The 17,664-nt window shown below is 54.9% G+C and overlaps 1 long non-coding RNA gene across 2 annotated transcripts in view; it reads right to left on the bottom strand.

Moving 5' to 3' along the window:
• Window positions 1-7,302: 7,302 nt before the first annotated feature.
• The window catches only part of LOC145534159 (uncharacterized), a 32,828-nt gene continuing 22,466 nt past the window's right edge, over window positions 7,303-17,664 (bottom strand). The window contains exons 1-3 of one of the 2 annotated variants that reach the window (XR_014074289.1): window positions 17,237-17,275; window positions 17,028-17,139; window positions 7,303-9,509 (exon numbers count right to left, since the gene is read on the bottom strand). This is a non-coding gene — a long non-coding RNA (uncharacterized LOC145534159). Of the gene's footprint in view, window positions 9,510-17,027; window positions 17,140-17,236; window positions 17,276-17,664 lie in introns of those variants that run through there. The other variant, XR_014074288.1, reaches the window with a different exon arrangement.

Here is a 17,664-nt window from a genome sequence, read left to right as displayed (position 1 = left end):
ACTGTAAGACTCCATTGGAGAGTTCTCATTTTTATGTCATTTGAACTAGCCTTTGATATCTGAAAGGACGGTGTACGTCCTTTCAAGATACCATGTGCCAAACGAAGCCCTTTTGGCCACTGCCATCATTATCTCCAGGCAGGCATTGCTGTTTCAAGGGTGACATCTCAGCCAGAAGGCAGAGGCTGAGCTCGTCTTGTTGCACCAGCTCCCAAAAGAAGCCAAGAAAGGGAGCTGGAACAACAAACCACCCCAACGCCCAGGAAAGCGTTCTTCATGACAGAAGGCTAGAAAATGACCCAACATCCTTGTGGCCCAGAACCCCTCTAGAAAATCACTGTTCCATAAAAAAGAGAAACACATGGGAAGTTCCAAGGAGAGGCAATGCCCATGGCCAGTGTACTTTAGAGACGGCCTGAGCGCTCCGGGGAAGACACGCACCGACGGAACCCCTTGGGAAACAGCAGGGATTCTCCTCACCGTCGTAAGGGTTTCCTCTGGGGACAACCTGCCCTGGGCACCACATGAGGGAGCAGACCGGCTTCTCTTCCTCTGCCCCCACACCATTCACTCATGAAGGCAGCTCAGGTGTTCTCATGCCCTGCCTGCCTGCCTGCCTGGCTCATCCGTGAGCTGTGACCACCTCCAGGGCAGGACTCCACCTTCTCCTCTCTGTGTACCGTGCATCTGCACACAGTGGGCTTTCAGAACCTTAGACTTGAGCCATTCCCACTCAAGCCAGAACCCTCCCCAGGAAGGAAAACAGCTGTGGAGTCATTTTGGCCCCAGCACTGGTTCCGAAACCCTGGCGGCTCCTACAGCCTCTACGGCGTGAAGAGGGAGGTCCCTTTTGACAGAGCTTTCCGGCTCTCAGATCTAAGCTGTTGTTTCACTGTCAGCTGTGTCTCTTCCGTTGCAGCCAGGTGGGCCACGCTGCTCCAAAGGAGCTCACAAGCTGAGTTTCAAGGGAGGACAGGGATGGCTACAACGTGCTGCAAACTGAGTGAGGGTCCCCACAATCCTCAGCAAAGGTCTGTGGTGTGCAAGTGGGGAGTAGAGGGCCCCCAAGTTCCAAAGGAAGGGAGGTACTCGGGAGCTAAAGCCCTTGGCTGCTGTGGTAGCAGCTGCAGATGGCAGCTCGTCCACAGTGCACTTCGAATGAGGTCATATGAGCGGGACTCTGGAAATGGCTCCGAAATCGAGAGAAAGGGGTCAGGGTATGTGGGAAGCCGGCGGGGGTGGGGGGTGGATGAAGGAAGGTGTCCCTCCTCTCTCCAGTGCAATTTGGTTTGGTGAGTCTCAAAGCTACCAGATGGCACTTCCCAAGTCAGGCCCCCACAGGAATCAGGGTGGGCTGCGTGCCTCGGCCCCTGCCACAGGGACAAGCCACACCAGTGGCCTCCCTGAGCTCCAATGGCCGGATCTGGGGGTTCTGTCTGGGTGCACACCTCCTTGCTGTGGCCAAGTTCCCCCCTTCTCTGAGCACCAGCTTCATCCTCTCGAATGAGGACATCGAATGCTACCTTGGCACGTTACTCTCTTCATCCTGTGAAGACTCATTAGGCTTATCCTACAATTACTAGCTGGCCCGAAGAGATATCTCCTGAATCCAGATTAAGCTGGAGTCTCCCAGGCTCATCTGGCATGTCTTCCCTGAAGTCTGCCAAAACCCACACCATTGCATTTCCAGGGACTCCCCTTAGCCAGCTGGGCAGAAAACCCAGCATGCTTCAAACAAGCTGACAGACAAGCGGGAGAGGACTCACGGGCAGAAGGTTTCCCTCAGGTCTCGGGTGGAGCTCTGGGACCACAGCAGCAACGGGCCATCCCAGCCCCTGGGCTCAGCAGCGCCCTCATTCTCAGGCCGGCGGCTCTGCCCTGAGGGGAGCGGGAAGGTCACCAACTGCCGCAGGCGGACCTCACGCCCCTCCCACTGCTGGAGCCTGACCTCCCCCGGCCCCACCCCTTCCCCTACCCCAGCAGGACGACAGCTCGTCTTCCCCTGGCTTCCAACGTCAGGCCCGGCCCTGGGCCCCGATTGGGCACTGCCCCAGCCCGGAGCCAATCACAGTGGCCAGGGAGGTGGAACGCACCGATTGGCCAGGGCCAGGTCATGTGACCATACTCCCCAGGAAACTCAAATATTACCAAGGTTCCCTAAGAAACCAATGAACAAAATTATCCAGTAAAGGCAAACCGTACTTTTTAATGAGGCCAATGTCACAGAAAAAAAAAAAAAAAAAAAAAGCTTCACCATGAACTGCTCAAGGAAGCTAGTAAATAAACTTTCAGAAAAGTTTAGTAGTTTTTTTTTTTTTTTTAATAGGGTGACGGAGAGCTATACCTTTCCCGTCTATGTGAATTTAGGTTTAAACTAGATTTCCCTTGGCTGTTATATAAGACAAAAAAACCCACATCACCCCCTTTCACTCACCCCCACCCCCCAAAAGTGTTTTAATGTATTGAATTTTTCTGTCCTCAGTTGTGTCTGATTCACGGCAACCCACGAACTCTACACAGCCAGGCTCTTCCGTCCATGGAATTCAGGGCAATTTTTTCTGTCCCAGTCAATGCCCACCCTGGGTGATCCAAAGGCAAGGGCTCAGAGGCCCCTGAGAGACTAACTCCTTTCAGCTGAGCACAGAGCTGGCTCCTCACTGGGATGCCTGTGGCCTGGGGCTCCCAGAGGGGAGAGCAGCACTCGCCCCACCGTGTGGTCACTGCTGGAAGTGCAGGCTGCTCCTCACTCCCCCTTGACAGTGTCCCTGACGGCAGAACAGTGTGAATCGAATCAAGGTGGTAATGCAAACTCCAATGCAACCAAACTCCCCACAAGGTCTCCAAAACCACTCAGGAACAGGGAATTGGAAACTGCAGGGGATGACATGAATGGAGATGGAGACTTGACACCTTACACCGAGTTCACTTCCACTTATCCCTAGACAAACTTTCCGTGAAAACTTGTCACCAATCTAGAAGAACAATGAGCAGAAACCGGACACGTGCTTTGAGTCTTCACACACAAAACTAAAAGGCAGTCCACAAAAAAACCCAGAGAATACAGTGGACTTGGCAAAATCAAAGATATCTACTGTGGGAAAGACCTCATGACAAAAGCAAAAGACAGGTCATACATCGCCAGACGAATGAGTGGAAACACAAAGCTTATCAAGGATGCGTCTCCAAACAGACAAAGAACACCAACACAACAAGCCTGTGAAAACTAGGGAAAGGTCTGAAGGGACACCAGACTGAGGAAGACACACACAGAGGATCCCGGATGATGTCCAGCACTGAGGGCCTGAAGAAACAACAGTCTAGTTGCACCCCCTCAGGCCTGTGTGACCGTGGATGAGGCCTCTGTTTCCCGGTGGCTCTGAGAGATGGACAGGGAGGAAGGGGAAGAGAAGTCACTTGCATTTCTAATACTCACAGCAAAGTCTTCCAATGAGAAGGGAATTATCACCCCCACTGACAATGCCATGCACTGAAGTGATATCCACGAGTCCATCTAACCCAGAAGGGAAGGATGCACCTGTTCTCACAAAACGGCGAGAGATGGAAGAAGGAAGATCAAGCCCACACCAATCACTGGAGAGAGAAGCTGTGCTCAGGGCTTGAAAAATTCCTATTGGGAAAATGATGTCACAGCCCCACAAGGCAATCCACAGCTTCGATGCTATTCCTCCCAAAATGCCAATGCATTTTCGCACCGAACAAAGAATTGCAAAAGGGGTTACGGAAACAGAAAAGAGCCTAAATTGTCAATACAATCCGACGAAAAGGCCCCGATACGGACATCCAAGGTTGTGTGAAAGGAAATTAGACGACCAAACTAGGATCCTCAGGAGAGTATCGGAGAAGGCAATGGCGACCCACTCCAGTACTCTTGCCTGGAAAATGCCCTGGACGGAGGAGCCTGGTAGGCTGCAGGCCATGGGGTCGCGCAGAGTCTGACACGACTGAAGTGACTTAGCAGCAGCAGCAGCAGCGGCAGGACAGTATGCTATTGGGAATACAACAACACACACAGATCCAGATCGATGGAATAAAGTTGAGGGTCCAGAAACAAACCCCAGCATCCATCGTCAACTCATCTCTGACACAGAAGGGGAGATTATCCAAATGGGAACAAGAAAGCCTCTTCAATCAATGTCCATGGGAAACCCAGACAGCTACATCTGAAGAACGCTATTGGTTTGGATCTCAGACCACCTCAATATTGGGGAAAAACCTCACCCTAAAGACTGATGTCATGAGATAGCTAGAAAGAAGCGTAGGTCAAAGGCTCCTTAACATCAGAGTCTCCTTGCCATTTGCTGGGCGGAGGTAGAAATGGGTCTCTTCAATTAAGGGAAAGAGGTACACGAAGTACACCAATGGGTTTCCATCCAATGGAACCTCTTCACAACAGAGAAGCTAAGCATTCACAAATGCAAAAGATAGGAAACGGAACACGAGAGACTCCTTCCAAGTGGTGTATCTGAGAAGGGGTTCATATGGAAAGAGACGAAGAATGCACAGCACTCAGATTCCAAGAAACACCACCACCACCCTTGACCCTTCCCCTATGACCAACTCCGACCTGAAGCCTTTCTCTCCCTCTAACCTATCCCTAAAACATAACCCTCATCTAATCATATACATGTGGAATTCCTAGCATCCATCCATTCACACACGAGAGAGAAAGAGGAAGACACAGAGGGAATTGAGAAAGGAAAAGAGAGGGACACAGCCAGAGAGAGACACAGAACCAAAGAGAGGAAAGGAGTCGATGGTCCAGACTTTTCCTCAATCTGTCTCGAAGGTAGAAGCAATGACAGCGCCCATCCACCCCAGAAGGGGGAAAAGGACGGAAGGTTTGCAGAGGAAAAGACAAGAACGCAGGGAGCCATTAGAAGCTCAGCCACCCGCAGAAGCCGAGCTGGGACACTTGAACAGAATCTCAATGGAAACAGGACCAGAAAGTTGGCTACTCTTTTCTACAAGAGAGGGAGACCTTCGAGTCTTCCTTTCGGTCCTCCAACTTGGATGCGGGGTCTCAAAACAGTCAGGAGGGGGAGTGCCTTTTCCTGGGTACCACGGCACATCCAGGCCTCGTTCTGCCCCATTCTGTGCTATGTCAGCCCTGGATGGAATCTTTCTTTCTGAAGTCTCAGCGCACGAGCTCCACGTGATATCGGCCCCAGGTGGAAAGGCATGGAGCTGCTCGTAGGCCGACAGACCTAGGAAGCAGATGGGAGAATGACCCCCACTCTGCAGATGGAGAGACTGGGGAAACCCTGAGGGGCATATGCTTGTCCAGGGCCACACCACTTATGAGAAGAAGGAGCCTGGTCTGAGAGCAGCAGGGCCCTCGGAGCTCAGGCCCTGGCTGCACCCAGGCCTCCCCAGGGCTGTGGGCTGGGCTGTGTGGGCGTCTCTGTGCCTGCACATGGCCTAAGGGGGGTGGTCGAGCAGTCAGAAACCCAGAGATTCCCTTGGGAAGTTTTGGGGAAGGGACCTCAGCACGAACCCCAGGCGATGATGTCACCTGCCGGCAACAGAACCCAACAGAACCCGCAACCCGGGTATCCAGGCCTCCAGAGCGGAGAGGAGCCCCCAGCCAGATCACTTGCTGCCAGGATGTTCTGCTGTTTGCCCATGCCCAGAGGCCGGGGCCTCAGGAGAGCTCACAGGCAGTGTGCGTGGGCACCCTGTCGACGTTGGCTCAGGACACCCCCGAGAGGCCTCTGGCCGTTTGCCCGGAGAAACAGAAAGGTAACACGGGGAGCCCCAGGCCGGGCCAGGCCACCTCGCCCATGCCACCCGGAAACACCGGGTCCTTTGCCTGTGTGTGTGGATGCGGGTTTCTCGGGGTGTGTCTCCCTCAAGGAAGCCCAGGCGGATGTGGGGTCAGAAGCCTGCGGACAAGTTGTGTCCACACCCCAGGGGAGAGCAGGCTGGGCCCGATGGGGAGTGTGCGGGCAGCGGCGGCCGCCCAGGCTGACCTCACACCCACAGGTGGGTCTCTTTCCTCCCGGGTGGGGATCTGAGCAGACACACGTCTCTGACCCTTCTGGGAAGAGAAGTTCGAGCAGGCAGAAGCAGCGGTTCCACTGGCCAGGCCCAGCTTGGAAAACTCCCAGCATGGCTGGCTGACGGTCACTGTCGTTGCAGAGCTTCCCACGTGATGAGGCCGAGGACGGGGACACCCCATCCACCTCCCGGAGGGAGGGGTCGGAGCACCACCCCCCCGCCCCTGAGGCCCAGTGCAGGCTCCAGGTGAGCGTGCCCACGGAGGCATCAGCCCCACCGGGGGAGAAGAGGAGGCGGGGAAGGCCTGCTGCAGAGACACCGCCTAGGATACACCCGCCGGCCCAGTCTGAGGCTGCCACGGAGCTCAGCACACCCGGCTCCGACCCAGAGTCCCGAGAACCCCGGCCTCTGAGGCAGCAGGAGGACCTGGAGCCCAGCACGCCAGAGCACAGAGGTGAGGACGCTGGGGCTGCTGCACGGGAGTGTGTGGGGACGGGGTGCTGAGCTACACAGGGACGAGTCCCCGAAAGCTGCTGCTGGGCCTGCAGCAAGCACTGGCCTCACACCCCCCGCCCCCCGTCTTGCACACTTCAGTCCCAAAAGACATCCGACGCTGGGTATTCTTTGGGAATCTCTTGGAAGCTTTCTGTCCCGGGATACGCACATGCCAAGGCTGGCCTGTGGGCAAACTTTGCTTCTCCCCCAGCTCTAGCACTGACCTCCAACTGGAACCAGGCTCCACTTCCCAGACCTGTCCCTACAGAGGTGGTGGCTCCAGGTGCAGGACCCAGGGATCCACCGAGGGCAGATGGAGAACCGAGACTTGCCCTCGCAGAGACACCAGGCCAGCTGGGTACTGGCCAGCACACTGGGCAGATCGGATCTCCGTGCCTGCAGGACCCCCAGCCCCAGGCACTGATGTCCCACCCCCTCAGCCAGAACCTCCACCTCCACGTGCACCTGTACCTGCTCGGGCTCTGGCAGGACAACCCGAGGCAGAGGAGGAGTCACCGCCTCGGCAGGGAGAGCCTGCCCTGGCTCCCGCGCAACACCCAGACGCCCACGATGACTCACCCACCCCTGCAGGGAGAACGAGCCCCCGCTCTGGACAGACACCCAGAGCCCTTGCCGGAAACACCACGTCCAGGGGAGCGGTCGGCTCTGCAGCCTCCATCCCTGTCTGCTCACCGTGGACGCCGGCAACTCGGTCTGCCCCCAGGGGACATGGAGTTCCTTTCCCCTGAACTGCTTTGCATTTGGTTTGTTTCCACCTTTCTGGTGATGTTTTCTTTTTTGTATGGTTTCCTGTATTTTTGTTGGTTAAGTTGGGATTCGTAAACTTTCTCATCATTGTTGCAATTTGGGAACACTGTTGTGTAACTCTGGTGATACTGTGTTACCATCACCACTTGGTAGTTTCAGACCCGTTTGATCTTTATGCCCCACCCCCCAACAAAGCCTGGATTCAAGGCAAGCACGCCCTGTTCATCCCTTCCCCCGATCCTGAACACAATTTCATCTTTTCTTTGTGCATTCCTTCCTATATTCTTGGTGTCCCCAATCAATGACTCTCCGTGAAATGACTGAAGCAGTGTTTTTCGGACTCTCCACCTACTGTAAGACTCCATTGGAGAGTTCTCATTTTTATGTCATTTGAACTAGCCTTTGATATCTGAAAGGACGGTGTACGTCCTTTCAAGATACCATGTGCCAAACGAAGCCCTTTTGGCCACTGCCATCATTATCTCCAGGCAGGCATTGCTGTTTCAAGGGTGACATCTCCGCCAGAAGGCAGAGGCTGAGCTCGTCTTGTTGCACCAGCTCCCAAAAGAAGCCAAGAAAGGGAGCTGGAACAACAAACCACCCCAACGCCCAGGAAAGCGTTCTTCATGACAGAAGGCTAGAAAATGACCCAACATCCTTGTGGCCCAGAACCCCTCTAGAAAATCACTGTTCCATAAAAAAGAGAAACACATGGGAAGTTCCAAGGAGAGGCAATGCCCATGGCCAGTGTACTTTAGAGACGGCCTGAGCGCTCCGGGGAAGACACGCACCGACGGAACCCCTTGGGAAACAGCAGGGATTCTCCTCACCGTCGTAAGGGTTTCCTCTGGGGACAACCTGCCCTGGGCACCACATGAGGGAGCAGACCGGCTTCTCTTCCTCTGCCCCCACACCATTCACTCATGAAGGCAGCTCAGGTGTTCTCATGCCCTGCCTGCCTGCCTGCCTGGCTCATCCGTGAGCTGTGACCACCTCCAGGGCAGGACTCCACCTTCTCCTCTCTGTGTACCGTGCATCTGCACACAGTGGGCTTTCAGAACCTTAGACTTGAGCCATTCCCACTCAAGCCAGAACCCTCCCCAGGAAGGAAAACAGCTGTGGAGTCATTTTGGCCCCAGCACTGGTTCCGAAACCCTGGCGGCTCCTACAGCCTCTACGGCGTGAAGAGGGAGGTCCCTTTTGACAGAGCTTTCCGGCTCTCAGATCTAAGCTGTTGTTTCACTGTCAGCTGTGTCTCTTCCGTTGCAGCCAGGTGGGCCACGCTGCTCCAAAGGAGCTCACAAGCTGAGTTTCAAGGGAGGACAGGGATGGCTACAACGTGCTGCAAACTGAGTGAGGGTCCCCACAATCCTCAGCAAAGGTCTGTGGTGTGCAAGTGGGGAGTAGAGGGCCCCCAAGTTCCAAAGGAAGGGAGGTACTCGGGAGCTAAAGCCCTTGGCTGCTGTGGTAGCAGCTGCAGATGGCAGCTCGTCCACAGTGCACTTCGAATGAGGTCATATGAGCGGGACTCTGGAAATGGCTCCGAAATCGAGAGAAAGGGGTCAGGGTATGTGGGAAGCCGGCGGGGGTGGGGGGTGGATGAAGGAAGGTGTCCCTCCTCTCTCCAGTGCAATTTGGTTTGGTGAGTCTCAAAGCTACCAGATGGCACTTCCCAAGTCAGGCCCCCACAGGAATCAGGGTGGGCTGCGTGCCTCGGCCCCTGCCACAGGGACAAGCCACACCAGTGGCCTCCCTGAGCTCCAATGGCCGGATCTGGGGGTTCTGTCTGGGTGCACACCTCCTTGCTGTGGCCAAGTTCCCCCCTTCTCTGAGCACCAGCTTCATCCTCTCGAATGAGGACATCGAATGCTACCTTGGCACGTTACTCTCTTCATCCTGTGAAGACTCATTAGGCTTATCCTACAATTACTAGCTGGCCCGAAGAGATATCTCCTGAATCCAGATTAAGCTGGAGTCTCCCAGGCTCATCTGGCATGTCTTCCCTGAAGTCTGCCAAAACCCACACCATTGCATTTCCAGGGACTCCCCTTAGCCAGCTGGGCAGAAAACCCAGCATGCTTCAAACAAGCTGACAGACAAGCGGGAGAGGACTCACGGGCAGAAGGTTTCCCTCAGGTCTCGGGTGGAGCTCTGGGACCACAGCAGCAACGGGCCATCCCAGCCCCTGGGCTCAGCAGCGCCCTCATTCTCAGGCCGGCGGCTCTGCCCTGAGGGGAGCGGGAAGGTCACCAACTGCCGCAGGCGGACCTCACGCCCCTCCCACTGCTGGAGCCTGACCTCCCCCGGCCCCACCCCTTCCCCTACGCCAGCAGGACGACAGCTCGTCTTCCCCTGGCTTCCAACGTCAGGCCCGGCCCTGGGCCCCGATTGGGCACTGCCCCAGCCCGGAGCCAATCACAGTGGCCAGGGAGGTGGAACGCACCGATTGGCCAGGGCCAGGTCATGTGACCATACTCCCCAGGAAACTCAAATATTACCAAGGTTCCCTAAGAAACCAATGAACAAAATTATCCAGTAAAGGCAAACCGTACTTTTTAATGAGGCCAATGTCACAGAAAAAAAACAAAAAAAAAGCTTCACCATGAACTGCTCAAGGAAGCTAGTAAATAAACTTTCAGAAAAGTTTAGTAGTTTTTTTTTTTTTTTTTTAATAGGGTGACGGAGAGCTATACCTTTCCCGTCTATGTGAATTTAGGTTTAAACTAGATTTCCCTTGGCTGTTATATAAGACAAAAAAACCCACATCACCCCCTTTCACTCACCCCCACCCCCCAAAAGTGTTTTAATGTATTGAATTTTTCTGTCCTCAGTTGTGTCTGATTCACGGCAACCCACGAACTCTACACAGCCAGGCTCTTCCGTCCATGGAATTCAGGGCAATTTTTTCTGTCCCAGTCAATGCCCACCCTGGGTGATCCAAAGGCAAGGGCTCAGAGGCCCCTGAGAGACTAACTCCTTTCAGCTGAGCACAGAGCTGGCTCCTCACTGGGATGCCTGTGGCCTGGGGCTCCCAGAGGGGAGAGCAGCACTCGCCCCACCGTGTGGTCACTGCTGGAAGTGCAGGCTGCTCCTCACTCCCCCTTGACAGTGTCCCTGACGGCAGAACAGTGTGAATCGAATCAAGGTGGTAATGCAAACTCCAATGCAACCAAACTCCCCACAAGGTCTCCAAAACCACTCAGGAACAGGGAATTGGAAACTGCAGGGGATGACATGAATGGAGATGGAGACTTGACACCTTACACCGAGTTCACTTCCACTTATCCCTAGACAAACTTTCCGTGAAAACTTGTCACCAATCTAGAAGAACAATGAGCAGAAACCGGACACGTGCTTTGAGTCTTCACACACAAAACTAAAAGGCAGTCCACAAAAAAACCCAGAGAATACAGTGGACTTGGCAAAATCAAAGATATCTACTGTGGGAAAGACCTCATGACAAAAGCAAAAGACAGGTCATACATCGCCAGACGAATGAGTGGAAACACAAAGCTTATCAAGGATGCGTCTCCAAACAGACAAAGAACACCAACACAACAAGCCTGTGAAAACTAGGGAAAGGTCTGAAGGGACACCAGACTGAGGAAGACACACACAGAGGATCCCGGATGATGTCCAGCACTGAGGGCCTGAAGAAACAACAGTCTAGTTGCACCCCCTCAGGCCTGTGTGACCGTGGATGAGGCCTCTGTTTCCCGGTGGCTCTGAGAGATGGACAGGGAGGAAGGGGAAGAGAAGTCACTTGCATTTCTAATACTCACAGCAAAGTCTTCCAATGAGAAGGGAATTATCACCCCCACTGACAATGCCATGCACTGAAGTGATATCCACGAGTCCATCTAACCCAGAAGGGAAGGATGCACCTGTTCTCACAAAACGGCGAGAGATGGAAGAAGGAAGATCAAGCCCACACCAATCACTGGAGAGAGAAGCTGTGCTCAGGGCTTGAAAAATTCCTATTGGGAAAATGATGTCACAGCCCCACAAGGCAATCCACAGCTTCGATGCTATTCCTCCCAAAATGCCAATGCATTTTCGCACCGAACAAAGAATTGCAAAAGGGGTTACGGAAACAGAAAAGAGCCTAAATTGTCAATACAATCCGACGAAAAGGCCCCGATACGGACATCCAAGGTTGTGTGAAAGGAAATTAGACGACCAAACTAGGATCCTCAGGAGAGTATCGGAGAAGGCAATGGCGACCCACTCCAGTACTCTTGCCTGGAAAATGCCCTGGACGGAGGAGCCTGGTAGGCTGCAGGCCATGGGGTCGCGCAGAGTCTGACACGACTGAAGTGACTTAGCAGCAGCAGCAGCAGCGGCAGGACAGTATGCTATTGGGAATACAACAACACACACAGATCCAGATCGATGGAATAAAGTTGAGGGTCCAGAAACAAACCCCAGCATCCATCGTCAACTCATCTCTGACACAGAAGGGGAGATTATCCAAATGGGAACAAGAAAGCCTCTTCAATCAATGTCCACGGGAAACCCAGACAGCTACATCTGAAGAACGCTATTGGTTTGGATCTCAGACCACCTCAATATTGGGGAAAAACCTCACCCTAAAGACTGATGTCATGAGATAGCTAGAAAGAAGCGTAGGTCAAAGGCTCCTTAACATCAGAGTCTCCTTGCCATTTGCTGGGCGGAGGTAGAAATGGGTCTCTTCAATTAAGGGAAAGAGGTACACGAAGTACACCAATGGGTTTCCATCCAATGGAACCTCTTCACAACAGAGAAGCTAAGCATTCACAAATGCAAAAGATAGGAAACGGAACACGAGAGACTCCTTCCAAGTGGTGTATCTGAGAAGGGGTTCATATGGAAAGAGACGAAGAATGCACAGCACTCAGATTCCAAGAAACACCACCACCACCCTTGACCCTTCCCCTATGACCAACTCCGACCTGAAGCCTTTCTCTCCCTCTAACCTATCCCTAAAACATAACCCTCATCTAATCATATACATGTGGAATTCCTAGCATCCATCCATTCACACACGAGAGAGAAAGAGGAAGACACAGAGGGAATTGAGAAAGGAAAAGAGAGGGACACAGCCAGAGAGAGACACGGAACCAAAGAGAGGAAAGGAGTCGATGGTCCAGACTTTTCCTCAATCTGTCTCGAAGGTAGAAGCAATGACAGCGCCCATCCACCCCAGAAGGGGGAAAAGGACGGAAGGTTTGCAGAGGAAAAGACAAGAACGCAGGGAGCCACTAGAAGCTCAGCCACCCGCAGAAGCCGAGCTGGGACACTTGAACAGAATCTCAATGGAAACAGGACCAGAAAGTTGGCTACTCTTTTCTACAAGAGAGGGAGACCTTCGAGTCTTCCTTTCGGTCCTCCAACTTGGATGCGGGGTCTCAAAACAGTCAGGAGGGGGAGTGCCTTTTCCTGGGTACCACGGCACATCCAGGCCTCGTTCTGCCCCATTCTGTGCTATGTCAGCCCTGGATGGAATCTTTCTTTCTGAAGTCTCAGCGCACGAGCTCCACGTGATATCGGCCCCAGGTGGAAAGGCATGGAGCTGCTCGTAGGCCGACAGACCTAGGAAGCAGATGGGAGAATGACCCCCACTCTGCAGATGGAGAGACTGGGGAAACCCTGAGGGGCATATGCTTGTCCAGGGCCACACCACTTATGAGAAGAAGGAGCCTGGTCTGAGAGCAGCAGGGCCCTCGGAGCTCAGGCCCTGGCTGCACCCAGGCCTCCCCAGGGCTGTGGGCTGGGCTGTGTGGGCGTCTCTGTGCCTGCACATGGCCTAAGGGGGGTGGTCGAGCAGTCAGAAACCCAGAGATTCCCTTGGGAAGTTTTGGGGAAGGGACCTCAGCACGAACCCCAGGCGATGATGTCACCTGCCGGCAACAGAACCCAACAGAACCCGCAACCCGGGTATCCAGGCCTCCAGAGCGGAGAGGAGCCCCCAGCCAGATCACTTGCTGCCAGGATGTTCTGCTGTTTGCCCATGCCCAGAGGCCGGGGCCTCAGGAGAGCTCACAGGCAGTGTGCGTGGGCACCCTGTCGACGTTGGCTCAGGACACCCCCGAGAGGCCTCTGGCCGTTTGCCCGGAGAAACAGAAAGGTAACACGGGGAGCCCCAGGCCGGGCCAGGCCACCTCGCCCATGCCACCCGGAAACACCGGGTCCTTTGCCTGTGTGTGTGGATGCGGGTTTCTCGGGGTGTGTCTCCCTCAAGGAAGCCCAGGCGGATGTGGGGTCAGAAGCCTGCGGACAAGTTGTGTCCACACCCCAGGGGAGAGCAGGCTGGGCCCGATGGGGAGTGTGCGGGCAGCGGCGGCCGCCCAGGCTGACCTCACACCCACAGGTGGGTCTCTTTCCTCCCGGGTGGGGATCTGAGCAGACACACGTCTCTGACCCTTCTGGGAAGAGAAGTTCGAGCAGGCAGAAGCAGCGGTTCCACTGGCCAGGCCCAGCTTGGAAAACTCCCAGCATGGCTGGCTGACGGTCACTGTCGTTGCAGAGCTTCCCACGTGATGAGGCCGAGGACGGGGACACCCCATCCACCTCCCGGAGGGAGGGGTCGGAGCACCACCCCCCCGCCCGTGAGGCCCAGTGCAGGCTCCAGGTGAGCGTGCCCACGGAGGCATCAGCCCCACCGGGGGAGAAGAGGAGGCGGGGAAGGCCTGCTGCAGAGACACCGCCTAGGATACACCCGCCGGCCCAGTCTGAGGCTGCCACGGAGCTCAGCACACCCGGCTCCGACCCAGAGTCCCGAGAACCCCGGCCTCTGAGGCAGCAGGAGGACCTGGAGCCCAGCACGCCAGAGCACAGAGGTGAGGATGCTGGGGCTGCTGCACGGGAGTGTGTGGGGACGGGGTGCTGAGCTACACAGGGACGAGTCCCCGAAAGCTGCTGCTGGGCCTGCAGCAAGCACTGGCCTCACACCCCCCGCCCCCCGTCTTGCACACTTCAGTCCCAAAAGACATCCGACGCTGGGTATTCTTTGGGAATCTCTTGGAAGCTTTCTGTCCCGGGATACGCACATGCCAAGGCTGGCCTGTGGGCAAACTTTGCTTCTCCCCCAGCTCTAGCACTGACCTCCAACTGGAACCAGGCTCCACTTCCCAGACCTGTCCCTACAGAGGTGGTGGCTCCAGGTGCAGGACCCAGGGATCCACCGAGGGCAGATGGAGAACCGAGACTTGCCCTCGCAGAGACACCAGGCCAGCTGGGTACTGGCCAGCACACTGGGCAGATCGGATCTCCGTGCCTGCAGGACCCCCAGCCCCAGGCACTGATGTCCCACCCCCTCAGCCAGAACCTCCACCTCCACGTGCACCTGTACCTGCTCGGGCTCTGGCAGGAGAACCCGAGGCAGAGGAGGAGTCACCGCCTCGGCAGGGAGAGCCTGCCCTGGCTCCCGCGCAACACCCAGACGCCCACGATGACTCACCCACCCCTGCAGGGAGAACGAGCCCCCGCTCTGGACAGACACCCAGAGCCCTTGCCGGAAACACCACGTCCAGGGGAGCGGTCGGCTCTGCAGCCTCCATCCCTGTCTGCTCACCGTGGACGCCGGCAACTCGGTCTGCCCCCACGGGACATGGAGTTCCTTTCCCCTGAACTGCTTTGCATTTGGTTTGTTTCCACCTTTCTGGTGATGTTTTCTTTTTTGTATGGTTTCCTGTATTTTTGTTGGTTAAGTTGGGATTCGTAAACTTTCTCATCATTGTTGCAATTTGGGAACACTGTTGTGTAACTCTGGTGATACTGTGTTACCATCACCACTTGGTAGTTTCAGACCCGTTTGATCTTTATGCCCCACCCCCCAACAAAGCCTGGATTCAAGGCAAGCACGCCCTGTTCATCCCTTCCCCCGATCCTGAACACAATTTCATCTTTTCTTTGTGCATTCCTTCCTATATTCTTGGTGTCCCCAATCAATGACTCTCCGTGAAATGACTGAAGCAGTGTTTTTCGGACTCTCCACCTACTGTAAGACTCCATTGGAGAGTTCTCATTTTTATGTCATTTGAACTAGCCTTTGATATCTGAAAGGACGGTGTACGTCCTTTCAAGATACCATGTGCCAAACGAAGCCCTTTTGGCCACTGCCATCATTATCTCCAGGCAGGCATTGCTGTTTCAAGGGTGACATCTCAGCCAGAAGGCAGAGGCTGAGCTCGTCTTGTTGCACCAGCTCCCAAAAGAAGCCAAGAAAGGGAGCTGGAACAACAAACCACCCCAACGCCCAGGAAAGCGTTCTTCATGACAGAAGGCTAGAAAATGACCCAACATCCTTGTGGCCCAGAACCCCTCTAGAAAATCACTGTTCCATAAAAAAGAGAAACACATGGGAAGTTCCAAGGAGAGGCAATGCCCATGGCCAGTGTACTTTAGAGACGGCCTGAGCGCTCCGGGGAAGACACGCACCGACGGAACCCCTTGGGAAACAGCAGGGATTCTCCTCACCGTCGTAAGGGTTTCCTCTGGGGACAACCTGCCCTGGGCACCACATGAGGGAGCAGACCGGCTTCTCTTCCTCTGCCCCCACACCATTCACTCATGAAGGCAGCTCAGGTGTTCTCATGCCCTGCCTGCCTGCCTGCCTGGCTCATCCGTGAGCTGTGACCACCTCCAGGGCAGGACTCCACCTTCTCCTCTCTGTGTACCGTGCATCTGCACACAGTGGGCTTTCAGAACCTTAGACTTGAGCCATTCCCACTCAAGCCAGAACCCTCCCCAGGAAGGAAAACAGCTGTGGAGTCATTTTGGCCCCAGCACTGGTTCCGAAACCCTGGCGGCTCCTACAGCCTCTACGGCGTGAAGAGGGAGGTCCCTTTTGACAGAGCTTTCCGGCTCTCAGATCTAAGCTGTTGTTTCACTGTCAGCTGTGTCTCTTCCGTTGCAGCCAGGTGGGCCACGCTGCTCCAAAGGAGCTCACAAGCTGAGTTTCAAGGGAGGACAGGGATGGCTACAACGTGCTGCAAACTGAGTGAGGGTCCCCACAATCCTCAGCAAAGGTCTGTGGTGTGCAAGTGGGGAGTAGAGGGCCCCCAAGTTCCAAAGGAAGGGAGGTACTCGGGAGCTAAAGCCCTTGGCTGCTGTGGTAGCAGCTGCAGATGGCAGCTCGTCCACAGTGCACTTCGAATGAGGTCATATGAGCGGGACTCTGGAAATGGCTCCGAAATCGAGAGAAAGGGGTCAGGGTATGTGGGAAGCCGGCGGGGGTGGGGGGTGGATGAAGGAAGGTGTCCCTCCTCTCTCCAGTGCAATTTGGTTTGGTGAGTCTCAAAGCTACCAGATGGCACTTCCCAAGTCAGGCCCCCACAGGAATCAGGGTGGGCTGCGTGCCTCGGCCCCTGCCACAGGGACAAGCCACACCAGTGGCCTCCCTGAGCTCCAATGGCCGGATCTGGGGGTTCTGTCTGGGTGCACACCTCCTTGCTGTGGCCAAGTTCCCCCCTTCTCTGAGCACCAGCTTCATCCTCTCGAATGAGGACATCGAATGCTACCTTGGCACGTTACTCTCTTCATCCTGTGAAGACTCATTAGGCTTATCCTACAATTACTAGCTGGCCCGAAGAGATATCTCCTGAATCCAGATTAAGCTGGAGTCTCCCAGGCTCATCTGGCATGTCTTCCCTGAAGTCTGCCAAAACCCACACCATTGCATTTCCAGGGACTCCCCTTAGCCAGCTGGGCAGAAAACCCAGCATGCTTCAAACAAGCTGACAGACAAGCGGGAGAGGACTCACGGGCAGAAGGTTTCCCTCAGGTCTCGGGTGGAGCTCTGGGACCACAGCAGCAACGGGCCATCCCAGCCCCTGGGCTCAGCAGCGCCCTCATTCTCAGGCCGGCGGCTCTGCCCTGAGGGGAGCGGGAAGGTCACCAACTGCCGCAGGCGGACCTCACGCCCCTCCCACTGCTGGAGCCTGACCTCCCCCGGCCCCACCCCTTCCCCTACCCCAGCAGGACGACAGCTCGTCTTCCCCTGGCTTCCAACGTCAGGCCCGGCCCTGGGCCCCGATTGGGCACTGCCCCAGCCCGGAGCCAATCACAGTGGCCAGGGAGGTGGAACGCACCGATTGGCCAGGGCCAGGTCATGTGACCATACTCCCCAGGAAACTCAAATATTACCAAGGTTCCCTAAGAAACCAATGAACAAAATTATCCAGTAAAGGCAAACCGTACTTTTTAATGAGGCCAATGTCACAGAAAAAAAAAAAAAAAAAAAAGCTTCACCATGAACTGCTCAAGGAAGCTAGTAAATAAACTTTCAGAAAAGTTTAGTAGTTTTTTTTTTTTTTTTAATAGGGTGACGGAGAGCTATACCTTTCCCGTCTATGTGAATTTAGGTTTAAACTAGATTTCCCTTGGCTGTTATATAAGACA

Source organism: Giraffa tippelskirchi, chromosome 14 (genome assembly GCF_054371585.1).
Source record: "Giraffa tippelskirchi isolate mGirTip1 chromosome 14, T2T-mGirTip1v1.2.pri, whole genome shotgun sequence".
Taxonomy (NCBI): domain Eukaryota; kingdom Metazoa; phylum Chordata; class Mammalia; order Artiodactyla; family Giraffidae; genus Giraffa; species Giraffa tippelskirchi.
Note: the sequence above shows the minus strand (reverse complement) of the source record. Positions and strands in the feature narration are given on the sequence as shown.